The following is a 26,735-nucleotide window of genomic DNA, read 5'->3' as shown; positions in this document are numbered from 1 at the left end:
GCACAAAGTAAAGCTTGAGGGAACATTTTGTTTTGTTAATCTCCCTGGTAAAAAATGCATCAGTCTGAGTGATCAAAAGCCATACTTCAGGTCTTAGATTCATTGAGGTCTAGAGGAGACAATATTTCTACTAAAGCCATGTATCTTTAGGTTTTTGTGAAGTTTTGTTTTGTGTGTGTGTGTGCGTGCAAGTATGTGCTTATTTGTGAAGAATGGTATCTCATGAGTTTGTTCATCAAATTAAAAAATATACACAAAACGTCTCTTTTTCCATTTGGACACTTAGACGCTTAGGTCCATGAAGCACCACTGTTTCCCCCCTTGCACGCCAGACTCTCCACATTATCCATCCAAGAGGCTAGACTGCCAGTAAATAAACCCTCTGTGGGAGCAGATCCTATCACACCATAACAGCTCAATAACACCCTCTAGTGGGCACTCTTCATGCTATAATTTTGCGGAGGGGGAAAAACGTATGTTTTAGTTTCTACTTCACTTTCTGTTTTAATGTATGGCATTTTGAAAATTTGCACATTTCACAAGAAAAAAGTTCTTCAATGGTGAATATGTTCTCAGTGGAATACTGAATAAAAACCAGAAACTAATGTATCTAAGATGGACTTAGAATCATATAAAATTTATTAAAAAGCAAACTGACTTCAGAATGGCAAAAGGAGCCTCTTTCTTATCTATAGTGACCCACTCAGAGCTCCCAGAAGTGGTTTTGGCAGTTTAGCCTGATTGCAATGACCAGAAACATCCTTCCCGCAGAGACATATTCTAAGTAAAAAGTAAGGAAAAATCTATTAAAAGCACAACAAAGTCAAAAAAGGCTATGTGAGAAAGAGAAAGAGAAGAAAGGAAGGTACTTTTGTATGTCAATACATCTTTGCTGGGGCAAAAAATCTCAGGTGAGCTTTCTCTGGTTAGGAGATCAGAGCATACACAGACAAGCTGAGAAGAGAAGAGGGTCTGTAAATAGTCCTATCTTGGGTAGAGGGTTAAAAGGGTATTTGTGAACATGAACCCAAACAATTTAGGGCATGATAGAAAATGAGTGCATTTTGCCACCGTGCCACTATTGTGGGGGTCAACTGGTCAAGACCCAGTCCTCAATTCTCTGCAGTTGGGTCTACTGCAGAAGTCAATACTGAGACTTAGTAAAACGCCTGAGGACTTGCAGACTGCACTGCCAGGAGAGGAATTCCCTGGGGTACACTGTGGAGGATCCCACAGGACCAGCTGCAGACAAATCTCAGCCGAGAGCGATGCTTTTCAATAACCCCTTTGTGAGTAAAAGCTAAAGACTGACATCAAGAACCCACTGCACGTTGTTCATTTTGTCTGCGGATTATTTCCACTTCTCCTTAATGAGTGCGGGTGCAGGCACTCAAAAAAAAAAAAGACCCTTTTGTAAAATGCTCAGGTTAATTCATGTAAGTGTCTGAATTACATAGACCTGATCTGATTCTTCAGAGTTAGGTCTCTGGTCTCCAGGTAAGAAATCATTTTTGCATCTCTTTTATTGAGCTTCCTTTCAGTATGGATGTGTTTCATAAACATTCTTAAGCTCTAGATTTGTAGACAGAAGGTCATTTCAGTGCAGTTTAGCATAAGAGAGGCAACTGGTGACTACTCAAGTCAAAAGACTTGGATTACAAGTTTGGATCCTGACCCTGCAAATGACAAACTGTGCAGCCTCAACTGAATCATTAAACATCACTGATGCTATTTCCTTGACTGAAAAAAAAAAAAAATAGGGGAAACTGTCCATGATCTTTGTAACTCACAAGGTTTACTGAAGGATTAACAAGACCATATATTCAAAAGCACCAAGTATATAATACCCTATTAGTGTTTGGTTTTCTAAATTATTTTATGACTTTATCCTTTTTAATAGTTACAGTTGTCTTGAGTTTTATCTGTAGTTGTTTTTTATTCAACAAGTAGATGTTAAAGTGAAGGATCTTTTCCCCAGTTAGAAATGACAAAATATAAGCAGGACTGGTTAAGTGCAGGAACTCAAACTTTTCAAAATGAGCATCTCCTTGCTGGTGTGTGCCCACCATCCTTTTTCCCAACACATTCCACTCTTTAGAGACAGGATCACACACTGATTCCTAACAGTAGCACATCTGCTGCATCTTATTGTGTAGATGGTATTTGATGCCTAAGAATTCACATAAATGGTCTGAATCCTTTTATCTTGAACCAGGAAATCTTCCTTTGCCATTCCTAAATAAAAATATAACGCACAGCATGGCAAAAATAGTTAATAAGACTGCATTGCATATTTGAAAGTTGCTAAGAAAGTAAGTCTTAAAAGTCTTCATCACAAAAAAATATAGCTATATTAAAAATAAAATGTATTCCAGATGGACTCAGAACTATGAAGTTGGAAGTGCCTTTATAGTAGGAAATGTTTTGCCTTCAGAAAAAAAAAATTTGAAAAGGAATATATGTATATTGCTTGGTGTTCCCCCATTTGGAGTTTATCAAACATCCATATGGAAAGACTAAAACTGAAAAAAGAAAATACCCCCAGAGGAGAAAAATGCACTTTTGTTGTTGATTTTTTTTTTTTTTAATATCTGTATTCATTTTCAAGGGCTTCTAGAAGAGAGTGCCACAAACTGAGGGCATAAAACAACAGAAATTAATTCTCTCACACTTCTGAGACTGAAAGACCAAAATCAAGATACAAGCAATGCTGGTGTGTGCCAGAGGCCCTGAGGGAGAATCTGTGCCTTGCTTCTCTCCTAGACTGTGGTGGTTGCTGGTACTCCTTGGTGTCTCTTAGTTTGTAGGCACATCAGTCTATTCTCTGCCTCTGTCTTCACATGGCATTCTCCCCTGTGTCTCTCTCCAAATTTCCCTTTCCCTTTATAAAAACACAGTCACTGGATTAGGGTCCAATATAATCCAGTACAACCTCATCTTAACTTTATTACATGCTCAATAACCCTATTTCCAAATAAAGTCACATTCACAGGTGCCAGGAGTTAGGACATAAAACACATATTAAATTTAGAGTGGCAGAGTTCAGCCCACAACAATATCTGACTCAAATACACTAAATAGACCCAAATTTAAATTCTTTTCATAATTCTTATCAGAAAATAATTTTCCATAAATTTTTCAGAAGTTAATAGTAAACAGAAACAGCAGCTCATTTAAAAAGGAAAATTCTCTTTAAAAAAAAAACATTGTAACTTGAGCTAAACATTTTCGAATGTTTACTATATCTATCAATATTTGTATCTAATAAAATAGTGTCACACTTCATGGCAGCATACGGAAGAACGGAAAACTTCTATTCCCTTAAAATGTTGACTTTAGACGCATAGGTTTCACATAGTGACTCCTGCTTTTGAGTCACAATTTTCTATATCAGAGAGAGAATTTTAAAATTTTAAGTTATAGTTATTAAGCACACCTATAATTTTAGGCATTTGTTTCCATTTTCTCCTCAGCAAAACTTTTTATAAGAGCTATCCTAAGTAACAGGGTTGATGAATTTTATATTCCACCCTCTTTCATTTTCCCTGGGGCAGGTAGGTAACAAGAAGCTGGTAGGATATCAAAAATTTGAGAAATTCAAACTTTAGATAATCAAGCATAGAAAAATCCAAGCAAAATTGAGTAATGGGTAAAAGGTAGGCTTCCACTCAGAGCTGAGTGCAAATCCCTGCTCATCCTGTCATTAACTACATAACCTCAGGCAAATTATTCAACACATTTTAATCTCTACATCATGGTATTATCATGGAGAGATTTTAAAAGCAGGCAAATACAAAGCAATGGATGCAAATTAAGTGCCTAGTTGGTACCTTTTACTGATTCTAAAGTGTTAATTATTTTGAGCCTGTTTGTACTTGCCTCAGTTAATGAGAACTTGGTGTCTATGAGGGCAGGCCTTAAAAAAAATATATTGCCTACAAAGCAAAAGAATACACAAAACAATTTTGCTTCCAAAAAGCACCCTTTTACCTAATCAGCATATTGTAAGAGATGGATTTTATTGCAAAAAATGAAAGTATTATATGTGCAAAAATGGAGCGCAAAGTGATAATACACGGCATAACCAGGATAGTGAGAATCACAGAATCAATCTGTGAATTGCATACAGCAAAATGAACGAGACTTCCGTAAAAGAACATGCTGCAAACAGATATCCTCTCTCAGCCGGGTCCCTTCCTTGCTTGCGTAGAACCAAGGTGTGTAGATAATTCAGTTATGTCTGCCCTACTTAACCTTTCCTTCCTTCAAAACTCCTTCCAGGAAACAAGCCTAAGGAACTCAATGCAGCTAACTCCACCTTCTTCATCTACCATTTTGTATTGCAGTAACCTCTTATGAAATTACAAGCAATGCTCACAAATTTTATTCTACCAACCAAATGTACCCAGTTCAAACCCAAATCAGAACCTAGCCTAAGTAATTACTCTTGTGAAGAGTACAATGTAAGTATCCTTACATTTTTCACTTCTGGGATATTTTATATACCACATAATGATTAGCATAGTTTAGGAAGTGGATTTTGTTATTTGAAAAAAATGAAAGCATTTTAGTAACACTGAAAAACTAGAGTGCCAGAGTGATAATACATAGACACAAGCAGGAGAGTAACCTCCCAGCCAAAAAAAAAAAAAACTGAAAATCATCTCTCTCCTTCCTTTCAAGCTCTCCTTACAACTCTTCATAGAGGTTTTCTAGACACTCTCCTGCTGGCTTCATTCGCAGATATGCCCTCACCTCTACAGCAGCCTCTCAAATCCCTGTAATACTTAGCACTCACTCCACCTACACCTGTGGTTGGTTGATTGTGTGCTTACGTGTGCCCATCCCTTGCAGGTGCTTTTCTGTATTATTCTTATGGACTTTTCTGTACTATCGGCCATTAAACAGAAATATATATGTATGCATATACATATATGACTTTTACCTCTGGGCATTTTCCTCATACATAGTAATTACAGATTCCTAGAAAACCTGTGGATCAAGAATGCACTTCTTGTACTCATTGTCAATGTGCCCAGATAAATATTGAATACCTTTCTTAAAAGAAGTTTATAATCTAACGTGGTCAAATGGATTTCAAACACTAGATAGTTGTCAATAAAGTCATTGTATTTCAGTCATAAGTACCATGTTTCCTTGCTTTGAAATAAATCTCTAGAAAGTAACCTCTCTAAGTGAAAGAACAAAGGAAAGTAGTATTTCCCCACTTTGTAGTCTTAAAAGCGGTGCACCATCCTTCTTTGTGAATTGCCACCCCATCATGTTTGAGAAGAGTTAGCCGTTTTGTGTGTAGCTCCATTCATTACCCTGACATCCTTTGATTCTGGGCCGGCTCCCCAGCCACCATCCTTCCTTGTCACTGAAGTCCTGCCAGTGCAGCTAATTCAGTAGCCATCATCACAGTGAACTATATCCTAGCAGCTCCAGATGGAAGATGGGGGTAAACAGCTCCCCTAAGAGTGCTCTCAGATGCAGTGCCATCAATCAGCCCACAGCTGGGACCAAACCGCTTGGTGACTGAGCCAGCGACTTTCTGCCAAAAGCACAGCACACTTCTTAGTGCCCAGCTTCCTTCAACAGAGAAATGTCACAACTACGTGTTTTAGCATTCAAGAAGCCCTGATACCTAATATTTATGGTCTGGCTTTTTGTAACTGTGACCAGTAATATTCTTCATCTAGGTTTAATTTTTAATTATAATAGATACCCAAATTGGTAACCATATCAGCTTTACTTCCCTCTGGAAAGGTAAAGTCTCTTGTTTGCTTGTTTCTTTAATAGGTCATAATAATACAGAGTATCAAATGATAGGTTATTTTACAACATTAGTTGATAAATGCCCAGTTAAAGACAGTAGTAACATCTGCTGGCTGGTGACATGCAGTAATGGTAAGTGGTTCATTTTTTTCTGCAAGTAGCAGACGGGGAGGTGGTACTTCTTCAAGCCAAGATCAAAACTGAGAGTGAACAGCTGGAACTCTGTAGCACAAGAGCCTTGGCACCCACACTGCAGGATAAACATCCTTATGATGACTGCCAGGGATGCTTTCCTCTCCACTGTAACGTGAGCATGAGGGTGGTGCAGTAAGACGACACAAGGGACCATAGCAGCAAAAAATAACCATCAATGGAAAACAATACACTCTGTTTATATTTATATATTCCATTATAAACATGTTAAACTTAAGTTATGGAACTTGCATCACTTAGCAACATATTTAGGTTAACTGGTAAAAGTCATTTCCTTGGAATAAAGAATGTAATTTGCATTACATATTTTTAAGAAGGATATCCTCCCCCCAAATTGTGTAGAGGTTCCCCATTCTCTGCAACTGTCTTCTCCAAGATGCTGTGGGTCTTCCATGTCTCAATGTCCTAATTTGCAGATAGTAAGAGAGTTCTCAAGAGCTCTGCAAATCATCCTTTGCTGGTTCAACAAAATGATTTCCTTTTCAGCTAGATAAGTTCACCTATAGACACAAATGTCTATTTTTACATTTTCTCATTTCTACACACATACACACATACACTTCCACCTAACTTCTATTCCAAAAGTGCAAGGAAGTTCTAGGGAAATTTGACACAGATAGAATGATAAAGTCATTAATTCCATTTGCTTGTGTGCATGCAGTAACGGACATGAGAAATTCCAAGTAGGAGAAATAGCATCTATATCAGGGAGCTGGCACTGAGTTGCGTGATAAGAAAAACAATAAAATCAGCTGATGGTAACCTGGGAATTGCCTATGTCGGCATCTTCATTCTACAGGTGAGGAAACTGATACCTAGAGACATGGAATCACTTGCCTCATGAATTCACACTTATCAGGCCCAAGAGTCTGAATTGTTTTAAGTTATGCCATAATAAAGTGCTGAAAGGAAAATATTATCAAAATCACTTAGGAAAAATCATTCTGTCAAGATAGTACAAAATACAGTTATTTACTCCTTTTACAAGTATTAATTCAGCAACTAATATGTCCAAGTAATGTGGCTGATGAAAAAATGATTGAGTCCCCTGCATCAAAGGAGAGATAAGATAAGACCAGGAATAACTATAATAGAAGGTAGACTATAAATGCGATGTATGTAAGTTAAACCTCTCTGCCTACTATCCCCACATCAAGGCAATAACCTATTAGGTAAGGGAGATATAAGAAATAAAGTTGAGAAATCTCTGAAAGTCTGCTATGTACAAACCATTTAGATGCAGGGCAATTAAACATACCACAAGATAAGATAATGCATTCAAGTTTATATACATTTTCCATGATAGATACTTAGTGCCATATATAAAAATAATCTATATATAAACTAAAATTCCAAATGTACATTTTCAAAATAGAAAATACGGCCCTCTTGGTGGATGCTAGATTTTTGTTTTATAAACTCCAAGACTTTATGCTCAAAAGCTAACCTGCCCTAGAAATTAATCCCTAAAGAAAAGTGTACGCTCTTTATTTTAAAAATATTTACCAAAGACCTGTAAGTTTAAGCATCTTAAAAAATATATATGTCTTTTAATGCCTCAGAATGAGAGTTTAGAAAAAGATGACCAGGCCTTGGTGCAGAGCATCCTTTCATTGGAAGAAAATCAGCAGAAATGCTTTTCTCTTACCCAAAACTTTTCACGCTCTCTGACACAAGATTGCACCAAACTGCGCTTGCCCTGCTACAGCTCTCTTCTTTGGGAGGTGTTTTCACACCTCCAGAAGCCACAAGGTTATGTTGCTTCAATAGGTCCTGCCACTCGGACTTGTGCTGATACAGGGCACAAAGGCCTGGAAAGGTTGATACAGATGCCAGAATGTGTGAGAACTCCAGACTCATTTACAGACTAAAAGGATCTGATTAAAGATCTTCTATTTATGAAACATTTAAATACAGCGTCTCATTTTATCCTCACACAAGTCCTGTGAGATGACAGACAACTATTAGAATTTCCACCTCACAGATGAAGAAACAGAGATCCTTGACTATAACTCTGAAAAGGTCAGGGTAAAACTAGAACTTGATTCAAGGCCTCCTGGCTGCCAAGCCTTTGTTCTTTCCACCCACACCATATTTAAACCAAAGGCAAATTTTGTGCATGATATTTTTTAAACTTGAAAAATACTTGGGTCTTTAATGTGGCAGATTTTAGATGAATAAATCAAATTGGCATTTGGCAGGAGTGTGCATTCTCTTCTTAGCCAGGATATTTTCTTCAAGGTAAGGAACCAAGATATTTACGGGTGGAATCTTTAATGAACATGTTAGTATAAAGTAAGTTGCTAATTACAAAGTACAGTTAATAAATCCAATAAGTAAAAACAAGTGTGAAAGTTGAACCACAAAATGAACTTGAGACAGCCCCTGTGTAAGAATGGGCTGATGGTTCCTACTAGCACTGGAAAATTGAAATGGTTTGATTTTTTTATTTAAGAGGGAAAAAGTAGGATTAGAAGTAGACAAAGCTCCAGAGACAGATACACTGCCTAGAAGCCCTATTACTGTCTGGGTTTTCACTGCTGAAACTTTACAGACACTAGAAAAAGTAGAGCAGAAACGCAATGTAAATTATTGAAGGGATGCTGCCATTTCCTGAAGCAGCTGGGATAGTCTGTCCATAAAACATTAACATGACATTTCTGAGTTTTGACAGGTCGTTTGGAAGAGAAAGGGTAAAGAATATACAAGCCCTTTGGTGGGAATGGAGACATTTGTTCTGATAAAAATAAACAAGCACTATGGCTGGTCTGCATGCTAGCTTCTATTGAAAAACAGGGAGAAAACACGAAAATTTAAAGCTCAACACTGAAATGGATTAAACTTGATTTGTTCCTATAATATGAACAGGCAGGATTAGAAGCATCTAAGGCTTTTCCCTCTCCTTTTACTTTTTTGAGAAAGAAAGATGCTCTGCCTCCTGAACTATGCTCAGCATTTAATTTATGCCTCTAGTAAATAATTGAACTGCATGCCCTTTGTACACAGTGAATTAATGTGTTTATCCATAGTGACTAGAGGGGAATAAATGATTAAAAATATTAGTTTCCTTAGATGGCAAAAGGACCATTCCTTTTTCTAATAATGATTTTTCACAGTAGTGGCTTACAGGTAGGGCCAACTTTCCTTGCATGAAGACCATCATGAAGAATATCGGCAAAGAACCACCTGCCAGAAATATATCCTCCACCAAATCATTCTGTGGATGTAGCCAGTGAGGGTCCCAAAAGTTCGCATCTCTAATAATAGCATATTTGTTGTGGTAAACATACCACAATGCTCTGAGTATGAATTCATTGGTCACTAAGCCCATTTCTATACAAATAATCTTTGCACATATGACAAACCCAACCATGTTACACTTTCTCAAAAAAAGGTTGATTAATGCCAAAATATCTTCCTTTAGAATACTGCCTGTAAAAATGCAAAATCAGGGCATTTATAGAAGCAAACCAAGACACGTGGTGAAACAATTTTCCAGATAAACGTTTTGCCACACTGGCACATAAAATGGGCACAAGGCAATGTGATTTTTCAAATTCTCCTTACACAAATAGGGAAAGTAAGCCAAAGGAGAAAAATTACAAATAAGAGGGCTAGTAATGGTTAGGTACTAAATACTAACATTCTATAGGGAAATTTTTTATTTTCTCCATTTTAGTACACTTCTCTGAGAGCAACACCAAAATAGGTTTATGGGAGGTGAGGTTGTTCCATAGATATCAACATCCAAAAAGTCACTGATATACTCCAAATAGACCTGGCTCTTTTAAATTACTTATTAAGAATCTAAAATTATTTATTTAGATTTTACATGGAGTTGTTTACATGATTATTCTTTGCATAATACCTATTAATATACCAGTTTCACAAGGTACGCTTTAGAAAGTGAATCATTCAAAAGTTCTATAAGGTAGATCTCATGAAAGTAGAGAAGAAAAACAGAGGAAGAGCCTCTAACTCTGCCTGGTGAAGGTGGAGGCAGAGCGCAGGTGGGGCTGAACAAGACACCTTAAAGTGGAAAAAACTTCCATACGGAATTTTTGGACTGTGGCTGATTTTCCTTTCAGCTTGGCTGACCAAACTAAGCAGTCCTAATCTTTCAAAGTCCACTTTCATATCCGTCCCTCTTTAGCTCCCCTCTGTAGCCCTAGTCCAAACATTGCACACAAAACACAGGGACAGATATCTCACGTTAACATGGAAGATTATAGAGAATTTTAGAGAATTAATAAAGGGGGGGGCAAGTGGATACTGGCTGGGCAACTAACAATTTCTGCCTCAGTATTGTAATATAAAATTGCAATTATTCTTAGTCCTCCTGTCTCCCTGAGTCTCAAACTAATAGGATAAATTTTAGTATTAAGTACTTAGGGGTTTTTTCTTCCAGTTGTTGCCTTAAATATTCACACAATGAAAACAGTTGTTTTTCCCACTCATATAGCTAGTTCACTTTTGTTGAAGTCTACTCCACTCTAGTCATTTTGTTCCCAGTCTTTCTTAATTGCTTAACTATCACAAATGTGCCCTTTGTACACAGTGAATTAATGTGTTTATCCATAGTGACTAGAGGGGGATAAAGGATAAAAAATATTAGTTTCCTTAGATGGCAAAAGGACCATTCCTTTTTCTAATAATGATTTTTCACAGTAGTGGCCTACAAAAGCGAGGTCGCTTTTGATGTTTTCCTTTATTAAAAAAAATAGGAAAGCTGTCATATTACTGTCTACTGATTTGATAACTGATTTTAATAATAAATATCACTATGTGTTGTAGTAATTTTCCATAAATTTCAACATAAAATTTGTTAAAGGGGGCAAAGTTTCAAGTTTAGTAACTTCCAGATATCTGGACCTTTATAATTAAGGATCTTCTCTGATAAATTTTGTCTAATTGGAATTAGACATCTCTCAGCATCCTAGCCCAGCTGTTAACACTCTAATTTTCTTATTGAATCTTACATTTTTATATCAATATATTGCTTCTAAGTGTCATTATGTGACTTCTTCACAAACCCCTGGGGAAAATAAGAAAATAAAATATTCCTTAGATGTGTAAAACCAAAATATAACTGATAGTTTTGTCTTTTCCATTTCGGAGGAAGGAGAGAGAAAGTGAGTGAGGGAAAGACATGAATACACAGATACATGGATGAAGATACAGAAATAGAGGAGAGATGGAGATAGAGCTATGTCCTGACTACATTGCCCACACTAGCTAAGCACGCTGTTGGTAAAAGGAAGAGGTACTCCTGTTCTTTATCATTTGACACAAACAAGCATGACATGACAATATGGCCACTAAGTTCTTGGCTTCTTAACTATTTGTTAATACAAGACCAAATCCTTCGTCTAGAGCCAATGGCATACATATTCTTCCCAAGTACCACAGAGAGATGAAAGGAAAAGGGAAACAGCAAGAGTCACAGAGCTGGTGAAGGAGAGGAATGGATATCTACACCGAAGGAAGGGGAAAAGAGAATTAGGAATGGGATGAGAAGGTGTAGAAGAGAAGATGGTGGAAGAGACCCAGGAAATTCTGGAGAGCTGAGTGCCGTTTTCTCGTCACATCCCCACTTCACTTTGGAAGTGGCTTGTCTGATCTTTCAGATTCTCCTGATCCTTATTATTTCTTCTTGAGTAACCAAAAAACCCAACTTTGAGAGAAATGATGCTTCCAACTGAACAGCAGTGACCAGATAAATACTCCAGGGAGGCAGAAAAAATCAGTCAAGGACCAAGCCCTCCAGATGCTCGTCTCCTACCACCGTCCTCTTCTTCCCCCCGTTCTAAGTGGCTGGACTCGAAGCAGCCATAAATTGAGAGGAAAATGGCCTGTGTCAGGGTTCCCAGTAACTGAGATAGATTTTCTCTCTCAGAAAAGCAAGAAAACGCAAGGATCAGAACGCCTAGATTACAAATCAGAGCCCAGCTTCGATGTGCCATCTGCCAACCTGCAAGTCATTCAACTTCCTAGAGGGAAGATTTTAGCTGTAAAACAGGACTAAGTGTTTTAAGGTGCTAACTAGTTATTTTAATGAGATAACATGTCTTAAAAGCGCTTTTAAAAGTAAATACTGTGGGGCCATTTCTCCATCAGTCTGGAAGGACGGTGTTGCTGAGGTGAGCGAGGTCGCTTTCCGGTTGGGACCCCCCACCCGCCGCCCCCGCCCGCGCCCCGCCCGCGCCCCGCTCCCGGGCTGCCTCGGGGCCGAGCGGCGCCCCCGCCTGTCTGCGCGCGGAAACTCGGGCCTGCCGCCCGCGTGGACCGCAGCGCGCGCGGCCTCCCGGGGGAGGCGGGCGGGCGCCCCACGGGGCCGGGGGTGCTGCGGGGGCCTCGGGGAACCGCCGGGCATCGGAGGCGGCCAGCGCGGGCCGGTCCCCGCGGCGTTTTGCGTTTTTCCCGTTCAGGGTTACCTCATTAGTCATTAGACCTCTGCGGTCCCAGGGTTTTCACCTGCCAAAGGGGAGGCTGCTTTTTACCTCAGCGGGTCCTGAGGCGCTAGGTGGCGTCACCTGTGGTAACGTTTGTCATTAGAGCTGGGAAGCTGGAGAAGGGTCCCGGCGATCCCTCTGCGCGCCCACCGCCCTTCCGCCCGCCCGACCGCGCTCGTGGAAGGACTCGCGTGGGGTGGGGAGCGTGCGCGGTGGGGGTGGGGGGTGACGCCGGCCGCGGGGGGTGGGGTGGGGGTGGGGTGGTAGTGGTGGAAGATGGCGGGGCGGGAAGTGGGGGTGTGGGGGGGGTGAGGTGTGGGGGGGGAGGTGTGGGGGGGGAGGTGTGGGGGGGCGGGGGAGGGGCGGGAGGGAATGGGGGTGTGAGGCAGGCCCCGCCCAGTTAAAAAAAGTGTATAATGTTATAGCGATTTGACAAATTAGCAATAACGAAACGATGAGTCAAATAGTGGTTTCCAAGTGTGTTCAGCTTAACGTCTTAGCAATTGTGTAAGGTCTTTGAGGTTAGACAGACAACGGAAGATAAAACAGAATGTTATAATTACAATCTTAGGAAAACTAAAACTTCTCGAAAAGTATTACGTTTCTCTTAGATTTTATTTGTAGGAGGAAAATAGAAAACAGAAAAATCATAGCTGTGTAAAGCGAAACCAACTTTGTGAGTTTTATATTTGCTTTTTTCTTTTTTGCTTGAGAGAGAAGTTAAGAAGTAATGGCTACACCGTTCCATTTGCTGCAGACTTTGCAAGCACAGTCACTCGGGTGAGTAGGAAGGAAATAACCAATTTTGATTTCTTATGTATGTTAAATTATATTCTCTGTAACTCATTAATACAATACCATGTGTGCTGGGTGTTGTAGCGTCTCTTATGAGGTAAAAAAACGTTCACCTCAAGTGTTTGACTACAATGACACACCCTCAAAATGCTAGTAATTAGTATAATCACTTTTGCCAAAGAATGAAACATATCCAAGATTGTATGTAGCATATTTATAGTTATTCACATCAAAGGAGTGCCGGGGTGAGTCCAGCTGAGCAGTATGAGAGACAGCTTCCTGCTGTGAGGAGACAGTAGTTTGGATCTTTCTCGTTCAGGGACAGCACGCCCCAGTTGGTGTTGGAAGCGTTCCTCGTTGTTACTGCCTGCTCCTGCCTCCAGGACAGCCCCTTCCACAGCCCCCCACTGTGGGGCCTCCGTCCTTCCATGAGCCATCTGGAGAGGAAGGGCTGGCCCCAGCTCCCTCTGGAAGTTGTTAGCTCTGTCCCAGACTTGGCACCCAGGGTCTCCCCGGAGCTGACCTTTTAACAGCCCTTCTTCCCATGTCAGGAAGCTGATTGTACCCTTTTCACTACACTGTCAGCTTCTATCGTTTCTCCAAATTACAGGACAAATCTCTAAAGCAGACAAGGGCTCCCCATGGGATGCAGGCTGCTACCCTGAGATTCCTTCTTAACAAGCACGAGGACTTTGTGGTTTAATTTAAGGGGAAAGAATCCCACCCTATTTCCTTTGTGTAGCTTTTGAAAGTAATTTAAAATCTAAAATACATAGAAAAAGAATGAATAATAGAAGCAGCTAGATAAATCTCCCAATACAGTGGTCTATGACCGTGAGCTTGGAGTTAGAAAGGCTTGTATGTTCTATCATTGACTAGTTGTGTGATCTCAGGTTACCTAACCTTGATGCTCCTCAGCTTTTGCATCTGTAAAATGTGTGCCTGTGTATTAAAATATTCATGGAAACTACTTAGCACATAAAACTGTTAGCAGTTAATATAAAGACTGAAGACATCAGAGAACTATTGGTGCTCCTGTACCACATCCATTCATAAAAAGAATTTGTTTAATGTCCCTACTAGATAGCAAACGTCTATATTAGGTCCTGAGAAGCAAAGGCAAACAAACAAACAAAAACCCTTCCTTTGTCTCAAAGAGATTCTTACTCTAGAAGTGATATGAGGCCAGTCCTAAGGCAGGTTTTAACAGCAATCTTTCACATTACTGAACTCAAGACTGTAAGGTATCATAGATGACCATTTGGTCTGACCCCTGACACTATGCTTAGATTCATTCTCTTTCCTGTCCTTTCTGAAGGAAAAAAAAAATCAGCTTCTCCGGAATAAGACAGCTTTATATGACAGTCCTTAGAGAAAGTTCAAACCTCAACAAAATGATAGCTGCTTAATGCTTTGCTGATTACAAGGTTTTTCAAATGTAATCAACACCCTTTGCAAACAGCCTTTTTCAAGTTTACTCACTTCAAGATCCACCTTTTCCCCACTGCTTAGTATGGTGAGGTCTCCTCTCCTTTCCCCGAGTGTCATAACACTTCCTCTCCTGCTAACCAGGAGGCAGTGTGGGATTTGATCTCAAGTAGCACTTGTATAAAAGAAAATCTGCAATTTTGATGTGTCCTGGAACTCAAATGTAATCATCCCCATCCTCCCTTTTTCCTGCAATGCAGTTCTTTTAGAAGACAAAAGTCTACTTTAAATTCTGCACTCTTTTATTTTCTAAAGCACTAGCAAGAGGTCATGTAGCCCACCTGGGCTTGAACATGGAAACCTCTATTGGGGACCACTCCTGCTTTAGAAGAGGCAGCCTGCTAGAAACTTCTTTCTTATACTGAGTCCAAGCTTGTTGATATCCCTTTCTTGTCACATAATCCTGCCATCCTTGCCCTGATCTCTGTGCTCCCACCAAGATGAACTGGGTGATGTTCCTCACAACATGCTCCACTCTTCTCTGCCCTGAGTCTCTGCTCTTGCCCTTCCTCTCCCTGGATTATCCTTTCTTTCCCTTTTCCCTTCCCTTCTTTATTTTAAGATTGAGCTCAGGCATGTCATGGTCCAGAGAGCTGTGACCACTGCAGACCCACCTTCATCCCAGATTTGTTCAGCACTCTCCAGACTTTCTGTGTCTGCCTCTAGCATTGTGCCTATTTTGTTATAATGTAATTATCTCTGAGCCTGACACTGTGATTCTAAATTTGGAACCTCTTGAAAAAGCTTAAACCATGTCTTACTGCATTTGATAATCTCAGTACCTGCTACAAAACAGTCTCTCAAAAATGATTGTTGAAAGAACAAACTGTTTTTTTTCTCCTCTCATAACTGCCATTCATTCATTCTACTTTGATCACATAGAACTAAAAACAGGGCTAATTCCTCTTTGACACAAGAGTCATTGGTACATTTGAGGAGAAATATAATCTCATGTCATATCACTTATGTATTCATTCATTTGTTCAATGATCGGCAAATATTTATTTGATAGCATTCTACCTGACAAGTATTATTGAAGATACTACGGAAGAACGGGCAAATAAAGTATAAACCCTATCATTAGGAGGAGTATAATTTTGGATGATGTCCCTGGATCTTTTCTGTTGTAAATTTCAAACACCCACTTCACCAGCCTCATTTTTTAAAATACTTTTAAATTTGAAAATACATTCACATGGTCAAAAATTAAATTTAAAAGGATACGTTGAGGAACCTTATTCTTATTCCATCACTGTCTATTCTTTTCCCACTCAGCCTGTTATGGGTAACCACATTTTTTAATTCCTTTTTATTATTTTGGAATTTTGTTATGTAAATAAAAATAAATATGATTATATATTCTTATTTTGTCCATTTCATAGATAAATGGTAGCATGCTGTATATACTATCATACACCTTCATCTTTTGCTTAACAATATATTCTGAAAATCTGTCAAAGTAGTACACAGAGAGACTCCTTAATCTTTTTCATAACTGTGGGGTATTCCATTATGAGAATATATCGTAGTTATTTAATTAGTGCCCTAATTGTGGACTGCTCCTTCTGCCTCAATTGTAGACTTTTCATGTATGATAATTGCAGGCTCTCCTCAGCTGGACCCTGTACTCTCCCAGTTCATTAAACTTTGGTTTGCATTATCTTAAAGCAATGATTTTACCCTTCTGGTATTATTAATATGTGAGCTTTTTATCAAGTAAATTGTAATCCTTTCCGCATGAAATGGTATCAAGTCATTTATCCTCCATTCTGTACTTTAAATGATTTATTTCAGTATAAAGGGGAAATTTTGCATTTATCACCACTAAACTTCATTTTGTTTCAGTTCATCATTCCCACATTCCAACATGACTTCTTGAATCTTAACTCTGTTATCAATCACAGTAGCTACCCCTCACAGATCGGTAGTATGCACAAATTTGATAAGTGTGTTTTCTATTTTTATCCAAATAATTGATCATCTCACTCTACCATAATAAATCTCTTTTTCAGGGGATGAGATCTCCTTTCTCATTCCCACAACTTTCCCCTCTTCCTAGACCCTTGGTTTCATTCCTCCAAGTTCCCTGGTTCCGTGTTCCTCAGTCCTGCTCTCCACAACATTTCCACTCTTCCCTCTCCACTCACATTACTCATCTTCTACCCTCAGAATCCTTCCTTCCCTGTCATATCCACCTTAAAGAAAATCTGCTGGACCTTGCTAATGTCCCAATTTATTTTCTTCCTTTCACAGGTAAACTCTAATGCACAATCTGCACTCAGGGTCTTTACTTCCTCCCTTCTTGTTCTGGCCACCACATGACTGACACATGCCCACCAATGTCCCAGTCACCCCCGAATCACTAGACTCCTCTGCATTCTCCACAGATGTTGATATATCAGCAGCTGGGCAACACAGGGCTCAGAGACTCCCTGACATCATGTGGTGTTGCTGAGTGGCAGCCGTCTTCTCTTGACAGAGCCTCGTGCTTAAACTCACCCCATTTCCTGCTGTCTTACTCCCGATTCAAGTCACTCATTGAGTGGGCGGTTCTTGGTGCCACTTGGTGCCATTTTCATTTTTAAAATGTGGATTTCTGGCTCCTCTTGATGTAATTCAAATTGTATGGCAACACTGAAGACTCCTGTTCCCATTAGTAACAAAAAGATGGGGACAAGTGGAGGTTGTCACAGTCCCCATGTCTCCCTGTGACACTGTGCCCCATACTCACTTGATTCTCCTGGCTGGCCTCAGCACACATTTGAATTTGGGGCCCCCTAGTTTAAGCTGTATTGTCTATAAGAATTGATGTTGGTCTTTGGGAGGTGAGAGTGTGTCTGTGTGTTCCTATAGTTATTATTTTAGACAATGAGAAAAACTAAGAGGCATATATGCAACTTATGTTAATGGAGACACTTCACAGGAGAACAGAAATACTAATATTCCTTTTCCTGTCCCCTAACTACCCTGAGGTACAGAGAGTGACAAAAGCCACCACAGACAGGAACTCTGAGGCCTTATTTTAGACTGAGTTATGCAGACACAAGAACATGTCATGTTGGGGAAAGGGGACTAGCTCTTGAGGCAGGACAATAAATCCAGAGCTTTTATATCGATTGAAATAGAAGTAATTCTGAAAGTGAGTAAATACCCTAGGAGATTGGTTACTGTGCACTTTTTAAAAATATTGATTTCTCAGTCCTTAATTTCAGACCAATATTGGCTGTTTCTTAATGCTAAAAGGCATAAGTGAAGATTAAGCATTGAGCCAGATTGTAGCTTTGGGCTAAAGGGAGAGAAATTCAGACTCCATTACAAAATGGTGAATCCAAGTACCAAATCAGTTAACGAATGGTTTCTGCCTACCTGGTGCCTGGGTTCCTCCAGTGCCTCCTTCACTGCTATTCACCAGTAACCCTCCAGGAGAACTATTGTAAGCTTCATTTTGAACTCTAGTGGTCTCCTAAGTTCCTTTAGGGGGAAAAGCGTATCCTATTCTTATACTCCCTATAGTCCTCAAAACAGGATTTTCATATAATACATATTTTTCACACTACCCTGTCATTACCATAAACTTTACTATAAACAATAGTAGTTGTTTTTTTTTTAGTTTACAAGTTCATTGACCATGTCCACGCGCTGGATGCTAAATTGCACAAAGACAAAAACATTACCTGTTTTGTTCACCACTGTATCTCTAACACTTACCATGATTCCTGGTACCCAGTGAGGAGCTGCCTCTGTGAGGATCCAAAGTGTGGGCAGGGTTAAGGGACGCAAAAAAGACAGAGAGTCACATAAAGTAGCATCAGGAGGAAACTGCCATTACTCCAGGTATAAAGTAGCAAGAGGAGGAAGTTATATTACCTGAGCCCAGTGAGAGCTGCTATGGTAGAGAAGGGGCCGGCCAGCGAGAGCTGCAGCGAGAATTAAGGTTCAGCCGTGAAGAGGGAAGATAAATAATGACCCTAATTCACTTTCCTCTCATTCTTCCATTGACTAAATACAACCAGAGGCCAGGACAAGGAGCCAGGGTGATGCAGCCTGTGGCCATCGTCCTCTCATGGCACAAAGCAGGGCGGAGAAGAACCTGAGGGCAAGCAGAGAATAACCAGCACAGTGTCCAGCACAGCTAGTAGTTGTTCAGTCTACATAGAAATGACCGTTAAAGCTGAAAGAGTAGAGCACAATTCTAGCAGAGGTGCATTTAGAAATGAACAGAAAATCCAGGAGCAAGTCTTTAGAAATGCCCGTATTGAGGGACCAAAAAAAGAAAGAGTTTAAAAGAAGGAACATGATATTTGCTGCTGGTCATCCCATTTTTTTTCATTGCTATTTTTCATGTGCTGATTCTATCATTTTACCTGTGAATATTTTCAATAACCAACTTTCCTATCCCACACTTCAAATGAGACAAATTTCTCATCCATTTTGAAGCTTGTGGTGTTCATTTGACTTTATTAGAATGTGATGTTTTACCTTTGAGTCCACTGGTAAGAAAAATAAGATGGAGTAAAAAGAGGGGGAAAATCAACTGACGCAATCATAATCTCATCACTAAGCAAATTACTTTCACTAACTTTAAAAGCAAACTTGGAAAAGGTGAAATAAGTAGATATCCAAACGTCCTGCTTTATCAGAGAAATCAGAAGCAGGGGAGCAAAAAATCATGGAAAATGTAACAGGCAAATGAGGGAGGTCAATTTCAAACCTGAAGATTTTAAGGAGACACACGCCTACTTGGAGATAGCTGAGTCATTCTGAGAGAATCATACCTACAGAGCACAGTTGTATCCAGAGTGCAGTACCTACAAAGTTAGAATGCTCACTAAGTTCTGCAGATCCAGAATCCAAGGTAGGATCTAAGGTTTTTTGGCAACAAGAAGTCTCTTAAGTCTCTTTTCAGCTTTGGTCTATTGATCAGATGGTTAAAAGAACACAGAGATATTGTTTTTGTTACAGCTACAGAAACACTGCAGTTGACAGAACTCAGATGGAGCCTCACGGCAGAACTGAGCGAAATGCTTGTCAGTATTTGTATCAGCAGTATTTGTATTTTCAGTTTCTCTTTAAAAAGATTATAATTTCCGACAGTGCCCCATTGTAGCTCCCCTAATGTGAACTATGATAACCTAAACACGAAATATTACATTTTTTTGGAAAAAATTTAAATGTAGGCACTTAGGTCATTTCATATGAGTTCTACCTAAAACGTCTCTAGAAATTCTATAGGATTAAAAAAATATATATAGTAATCTTTATTCAACCAAGAGATGGGATTGTCAGTTCTCTGTTTTCCAGGCATAGGGCAGTTGAGACCAATTTCAAACAGTCATCAAGCCCTTGGAATTTGGTTTGAGGAAAAACTCAACCATATATGGTAGTGTGAGTAGATAATTAGACTCTTACAACTTTGAAGATTAGCTATATACTTAGAAACATTTTAGCTCGGTTTCACCCTTATATACCCATAATATTGCCCTTCTGATTAGATAAATTGCAGGATTCAAGCAGGAATACTAGGTCAGAGTTAGATTAAGGATGAAATCATTCTTAGAATGTGGGGCAGAGACTTGCTCTGTTTGCCCCATTATCCCTAGAAAATACCTGGCATATAGTAAGCACACAATAAATAGTTGCTGAATGAAAACGAATGAATGAAATAATCACTTTAACCTGATTGCAAACATGTATCTTCAGAATGATGAAAAGCACTAATAGTGAATCATCCTGGGAACATGAGTGAAGACTTACCCTGAAGATAGCTGAATTAGATTGTAACGATAAATTTGTTTGACTTGAAAATTTCCTTTATTATTCAGGAAGCTCTTCTTATAGAACTAGGCTGTTGTGTGGAAACTTCTCAGGCTAAGATTTGAGAGAGCATTTCCTATCCTAACATCCAAGTCTCCTCAGACATTACTTCAAAAGCCTGATAAACAGGTATCAACCACAGCAGGCTTCCTGTGTACTTAATTTTTGTTCTTCGCATGGATGACAATAGAGACAAGGAAAGTTCTTCTTTTTTCTAATTTATGTAAGTCAGATGATCCATCTTCATACTAAATGTGGACTCTGTTGATACCAAACCAGCAGGAAACTTGTTTGGTTTCACCTTGAGAGAAGAGAATGGCAATGAAAAATCCTTGTAAAATTTAGCCCTGAAGGAAAATGAATTTGATCCATTTGTCTCTGTTCATCTTGGAAGCACGTATTCTAATGAATGTATCAGGAACCCTGTCCTGTGCTTCTCTGTAGAAGACTTTCAAGAAAAGGTTCATTATCACCTGACTTTTTGTAGAAACAGAATTGTGAGTAGATGACTAGTGGGAAATGTCCTTTGACTTGGCTTTCAGTCTCCATTATTTACATTTATTCCATGGTACCGACTACATGGTGTGGTTTTAGTGGTGGAGGTTTTAGCTCTCTCACTTTTTAAATTATTCATGCAAATACTATATATCAGTTGCCTACTGTATGCTGGCACTATGCTAAGATCTGGTCATTTGTGATGTGAGGCCAGCTTCCTCTAGAACAGGAAATCCCTGTAAACTGCAAGGAAGTTCTATTCATGAGGATGAACTAGATTCGACTTAGATTGCTCAGTATCTTTGGTGTGCTGGCCATTTTCATATTCAGTATTCCATGTGATATCCATATTTTTTAAGTTTTTAAAATGAGACTTTGATTAGTCAGCTAAAGGTCACAGAGTTAGGGAACAGGCCTTCTCCTCCACACACTGAGTTCTTGCTATCAAACCTCATTACATGCTGCATTGCTACCCTGGAACCACCTGTCCTAAATCAGTGTTTTCTCTTCCACAGTATATTCCTCACTGGAAGAAAAATGTTAGGCAAATAAACATTTTTTGAGGGCCAAGAAATTTCAAAATCCTCCAAAAAAAGAGAGAAAAAATTTTAAATAGGAATAAAATGCAAAGAATAAGTTGAGAAATATGGCTAATGAAGATAGATTAAAATAGGTTAAACATAAAACTAATTTTTAAAATTTTGATAAGATGAAGGGATCACTAAGAATCAAACCAAATCTTTGATGGACCTAAAGGGTCAAAAGCTAAGGATGTAAAACTAAGTTCTTTCATGTCTTAAGAGTGAGGTCACAGGTTGAAAACCCTAATTAGTTTCTTGTCAAAGATCACCTGAGCTTGAAACTCAGACTAGAAGCCTATAAACTTTATACCAATATTTTTGTAGACTGGAATATAGGTCCTTAGCTTAGCATGCAGTTCCCTTCAAACCTGGTGTTGACATCCTCTTCCAACTTGTATCAACCTTCCCATCTGATTTCATATGTCTCCTGACCCTTCCTAATGGCCCCTGCATGTCTGGGTAACACCACTTACCACATTATGGTATGATCATCCCAAATTCTCCATAGATGACAGTCTCGGAACACAGAGACTATCTTCACAGCTAACATTTATTGAGTGCATAGCCATGTGGCAGATACCACTCAAAGTGCTTTTCCCACTTAATTTTTAAAACGACTCTGTAGCCTAGGTAATATCTACATTTTATGGATAAGAAAACAGGTAAAAGAGATTAAGTACCATGCTCAAGGCTAACTACTAGTAACCCTAATCTAGAATTCTATAAGTCTAGCTCCAAAGCCTCACTTTGTAACCATACCAGGCTTCTTCTGTTGTTCATATTTTTATTCCCAAACCCTAATCCAGTCCCTGGTGTGGAGCAGATATTCATTAAGTGTTGGACTGATGATTGAATTTTGAAAGCCCAAAGCAGTTCCTCCTCCACTACTTTCCTACTTCTTTGTATCTCAGCCTTCATTGCTGGAGATTTACTGCCCAGACTAAAATTAAATTAGATTGCTTTCCTTAACTAACATTGACTAACTTGTGAAGGCAGACAGCTCAGAAATATATTATGTGGCAGGAGAATATCAGTCCAAAACTAAGTTCTTCATGCATAACCCACTAAGTGGTATTTGAGAGTTGGCTGTATTTGATAACACATGCTTAGATTGAAATATCTCAGGATCTTCATGAAATATTCATGGCTTTGTGTTTATGAAATCCTCATTGCAATTCATAAATATTAACAATAATATTTTACCAAGAGCAAAAAAAAAAGGCTTATAGAAGTAAATGATTTGATTTGGCAAAGATCTGTCAGTAAATCTCTGGCTAAGACTGAAATAGATAGTATAAATCTGACTACGTAGTCTCAAGAGGGAAGAACTAGTTTTCTCCCATTAACTCACCATCTTGCTGCTAACTACATTTTTTCTTCTTCCTAATTCCTTTTTTCTCATCTCATTCCCACCCTTTGCCAAACACAGGAAGTATGTTGCAGGGAAAAAGAGGACAACCCCTGTGGGATTCATTAAGAAAAAATTCCTAAATTCCTTGGAAAGATCCACCCTTTCCCTTTCTGGAACCCTTATCTTTTCCTGAAATGACTTTGTAGTTATAAAGGTGTTACTGAAAACTTCCTTCTTAGGTAAATCAAGTGTTCTTTCAAATGGGCCCAAAGGCACATTTTCTCTTGGCACAGCAGTCTGTCAGATCAGACTGGGATTCCAACATCCTGTATTTTCTTATCTATCTTAGCCCAGAAACAATAAGACCAACAAGATGCAAAGTCAACCCTCCATTGGCATTTTTCCAGTATTAATCAGTTAATACTGGAAAATCATTAATTAATTTCCTTCCTTAACACCTTCTCACTCTGTAAGAGACTGCCAGAATTTAACCAAGTAATGTCAAAAATGAAAAAGAAAATACAGTTTAATCATTTATTCAGGAGAAGTGCATGAATCTTCCTAAGTCTTTTTCACAGTATTATAAACCTGATTATCAAAATAGAATGGACCTGAAAGATACAATTCTTCTTTAGTCAACAAATTAACTTAAAATCATAGTATTGAGTAGATAATAAAGTACAGATCAACTAGTTTACAGATCTACCAAAAGGTATCAATGTGATTTAGATAGCCTTAAAATGTTAACATAAAATCAATATTTGACATATGAATATATTTAAATTTTATCCTGAAAATGCATTAAAGATTTGATGGAAGAAAATAAAATTATTCTAAGGTTCCAAATTAAGTAGTGTTAATGCCACAAACAACATACCATTTTCAATGTTTTGTGAACTAAAAGTTCTAAAGCATAGTAGAGAAAAAATTGTGCAATTTTTCACTGGTATAATAATACTTTAACTCTCCTATGGTTGAAAAAATGAACTATGATTAGTTGTCAGTTTTGTAAGTTAGTAATGAAAATGTTTTACTTTTTGTGTTAATAACAATCCAAATATCTATAATTTTTAAATTAATTTTACAGAAGTCTATTCATACTTCTTTGTTAAAAGATTGAATAAGCAAAGAAAGCAAGAAAAGATATATTAAAAGTATTTCAATGCTTTTAAAATATAATTGGGCATGTGGGGAGATATTCCTTGTACATCATAAAAATATATATAAAATATATGAATTCTGATATGTAGATTCTGAAATATTAGAATCTATATATCAAAAAAGAAACATTTATGAGGGCTATGTGCCATTAACTCTACTTTGGTGAGAAGCACTCAAAGTTACTCAAAGTTACTTTGATAGAGTTTGGCGACAAGTGAACTATGTAATTTTGCATTTCTCTAAAATTGGGAGCACTGTGTTGTAATCTAAAATCAATGTCTTCATTGCAGATCTGAGCATAGGTACTTAATGATTAAGTGAGCTTACTTCCAGTATTTTTTTTCATATAAACTGAATATTATTTGAGAATTTTAGATTTTTTTTAAGGTCTTTTTCTTTTTTTCCTCTAATCATAAGCTCTTTGACAGCAATCTGGGCCCCCACCTGCTGGTCAGCTTGAGAACTCATGGAATTAATTTATCCTGTTGCTTTGATTTTTGCTATTACTTGAGATTGGCACCCATTCCATTTGCACAACATTGCACACCTTGCATACATTAAAATGTTTTTAATGTGTAGCCACAAAATCAAATCTTGAATTTCATCTTCACTATTCTCTAAGTTAAGCACCTTTAGTTTCTTTAAAATACAGGAAAGAGATAATTTGAGACAGTCTTATTTATACCAAGTCTTTTCCTGAAGATTTGCAAATAATTCTGCAAGGATTTAAAGAGTCTATGAAGCAGTTTTATTTGAAGGAAAATCTTTCTCAAATGACTAAATACCCCTTGCTTCGTATTATTTTTGCTTTTGAGTTTTTATTCCAAAAGGAGAATTCCTGAGACACTGACAATATGATCTCCAAAGTTCCTACCAGCTCTAAAATTCTGCGGTTGTATGAAAATAGATTGGTGAAGATAATGCCCAATAAAGATTTTATTGCAAAATCACTTTTGTCTGCCTCAGCTCCTAAAACTTAGGGTTTAAACTAAGGATATTTTAAAGCCAAAAAAGAACATTTCTGCATTATTCATAAGACGATTAACCAAATGAAGGAAGAACCATCTCTCCTAAGACTTTGATATATTTTCTTAAAATAGCCTTGCCTTTCTTTGTTTTATTTTCCTTTCTTTTTCCTCTTTATTCTTTCTTATAATTATATTCTTTTGGGTAGTTCAAATGTCTTCTTCCTTAAATATTAAAACTTTGGCTTCTTATCACCTCCTTAACACTATTTTAACAGACTCTTAAATGGATTTCATAATTCATCTGTAATGAGCCATATTGTTTCATTTTGAACAATTAGACCTGACATCCATACTCAAGGAAAATGAATAGATATTTTACTCAGCATTACTTGAATTCTGTTTTTCCTCTCTGTTTCTCTAATGCAGATTAAAATTACATTTCCAAAGAAAAGCCACCCATCTACTCACAAAATACTAGGAAACTAGAACAATGAACTTTTCTTTGAGGCTAAATGGTCTTGGAATAAGAGATGTATCAGTTCAAAATATGCTTTTGGTAGGTTCCAGGCCTTAGCAGCTGCTCAAATAGCATAAACTTTCTTTCTCACCTGACATAGAAATTTCTGAGGTCAGCAGTCCAAAGTAGTCATGGCAGCTCCCCTTTAACCAGGGACCCAGACCCTACTGAAAAGTGACTTCCATCTATAAGATTTTTTCATGATCCAAGATGGCTACTGAGTTCCAGGCCTAAAACAGAACCAAAGGGAAGGGAGGGGGACAGGAAAGGACCCATTTCAGTTCTGTGCCCACTGGAGTGGAATCTTCTTAGAAGTCTTGCCAAACAACTTTCTCTTACATCTCTTAGATAACTCATAGTTGCAAAAGAGGTTAAGAAATGTAATCTTTTAGCTAGGATCCAAGAAACAGTTTCTGCTACTAAGGAGCAAGGAGAGAATGGATATTGGGTAGCAGCTTGCAAACAACAAGTTAATTCTTATGGTGAAAATCAGAAGGTAAAATTGTGCTGAGAGGTTTATGAGTTAAAAGTCACAAATCACAATCTGCCTCCTCTTAAAGACTGTAAACATAGAGAAAGGAGGGTCCATTTCTCTCTTGTTCACAATTTTATCCAAGGATCTAGCCCAATGTCTGCTACTTACAGACAATCAATATGTATTTGCTTAATGAATGCCTAAAACAAGGAAAATAAATGGATAAATAAGTATACATGACCTTCCACCACTCAACATCACTTAAAATTTACTTGACATTTTAATGTGGTGTGATAGAGTTAGTGCTATTTACTGAGTGTATCTGACACCCTAGCTATGGGAACATGGTAGGATTGCCCATAGAGCACTCCTTGTGCCTGGGTGAAGCCACGTGATTGTGGTCAATGTGTTGTAAGCCCAAGGATTTAACTGCCGACGTGAGACCCACCAGCGCTCTCATTCGCACTGCCAGAGCAACCACCAACATAAGACGCAGTAGTTTCTCTGTTTGCTTGGGTTTCTGTGAAAGTTGATGTGAAGCAGTCGACCGGCAGTGAACACGTGGCGTAGGCAAGCTCACATTCCCAGGGTTCACAAACTTACTTTCCCCATCACACGAATGTAAATTCTTTTCATGCAGTCAACTG

General features: G+C 38.4%; 2 long non-coding RNA genes across 2 annotated transcripts in view; one reads left to right on the top strand and one right to left on the bottom strand.

Annotated features, from left to right (window-relative positions):
* Positions 1–12,639, bottom strand: part of LOC123619781 (uncharacterized) — a 197,797-nt gene extending 185,158 nt beyond the window's left edge. The window contains exon 1 of the long non-coding RNA XR_012508660.1: positions 12,492–12,639. This is a non-coding gene — a long non-coding RNA (uncharacterized LOC123619781). The remainder of the gene's footprint in view (positions 1–12,491) is intronic.
* A 161-nt stretch (positions 12,640–12,800) lies between these two features.
* LOC105077148 (uncharacterized) overlaps positions 12,801–26,735 on the top strand; it is a 35,825-nt gene continuing 21,890 nt past the window's right edge. The window contains exon 1 of the long non-coding RNA XR_006728415.2: positions 12,801–13,223. This is a non-coding gene — a long non-coding RNA (uncharacterized LOC105077148). The remainder of the gene's footprint in view (positions 13,224–26,735) is intronic.

This window comes from Camelus bactrianus, chromosome 8 (genome assembly GCF_048773025.1).
Source record: "Camelus bactrianus isolate YW-2024 breed Bactrian camel chromosome 8, ASM4877302v1, whole genome shotgun sequence".
Classification (NCBI taxonomy): domain Eukaryota; kingdom Metazoa; phylum Chordata; class Mammalia; order Artiodactyla; family Camelidae; genus Camelus; species Camelus bactrianus.
The sequence above is the reverse complement of the archived record's forward strand: the minus strand, read 5'-3'. Positions and strand labels throughout refer to the sequence as shown.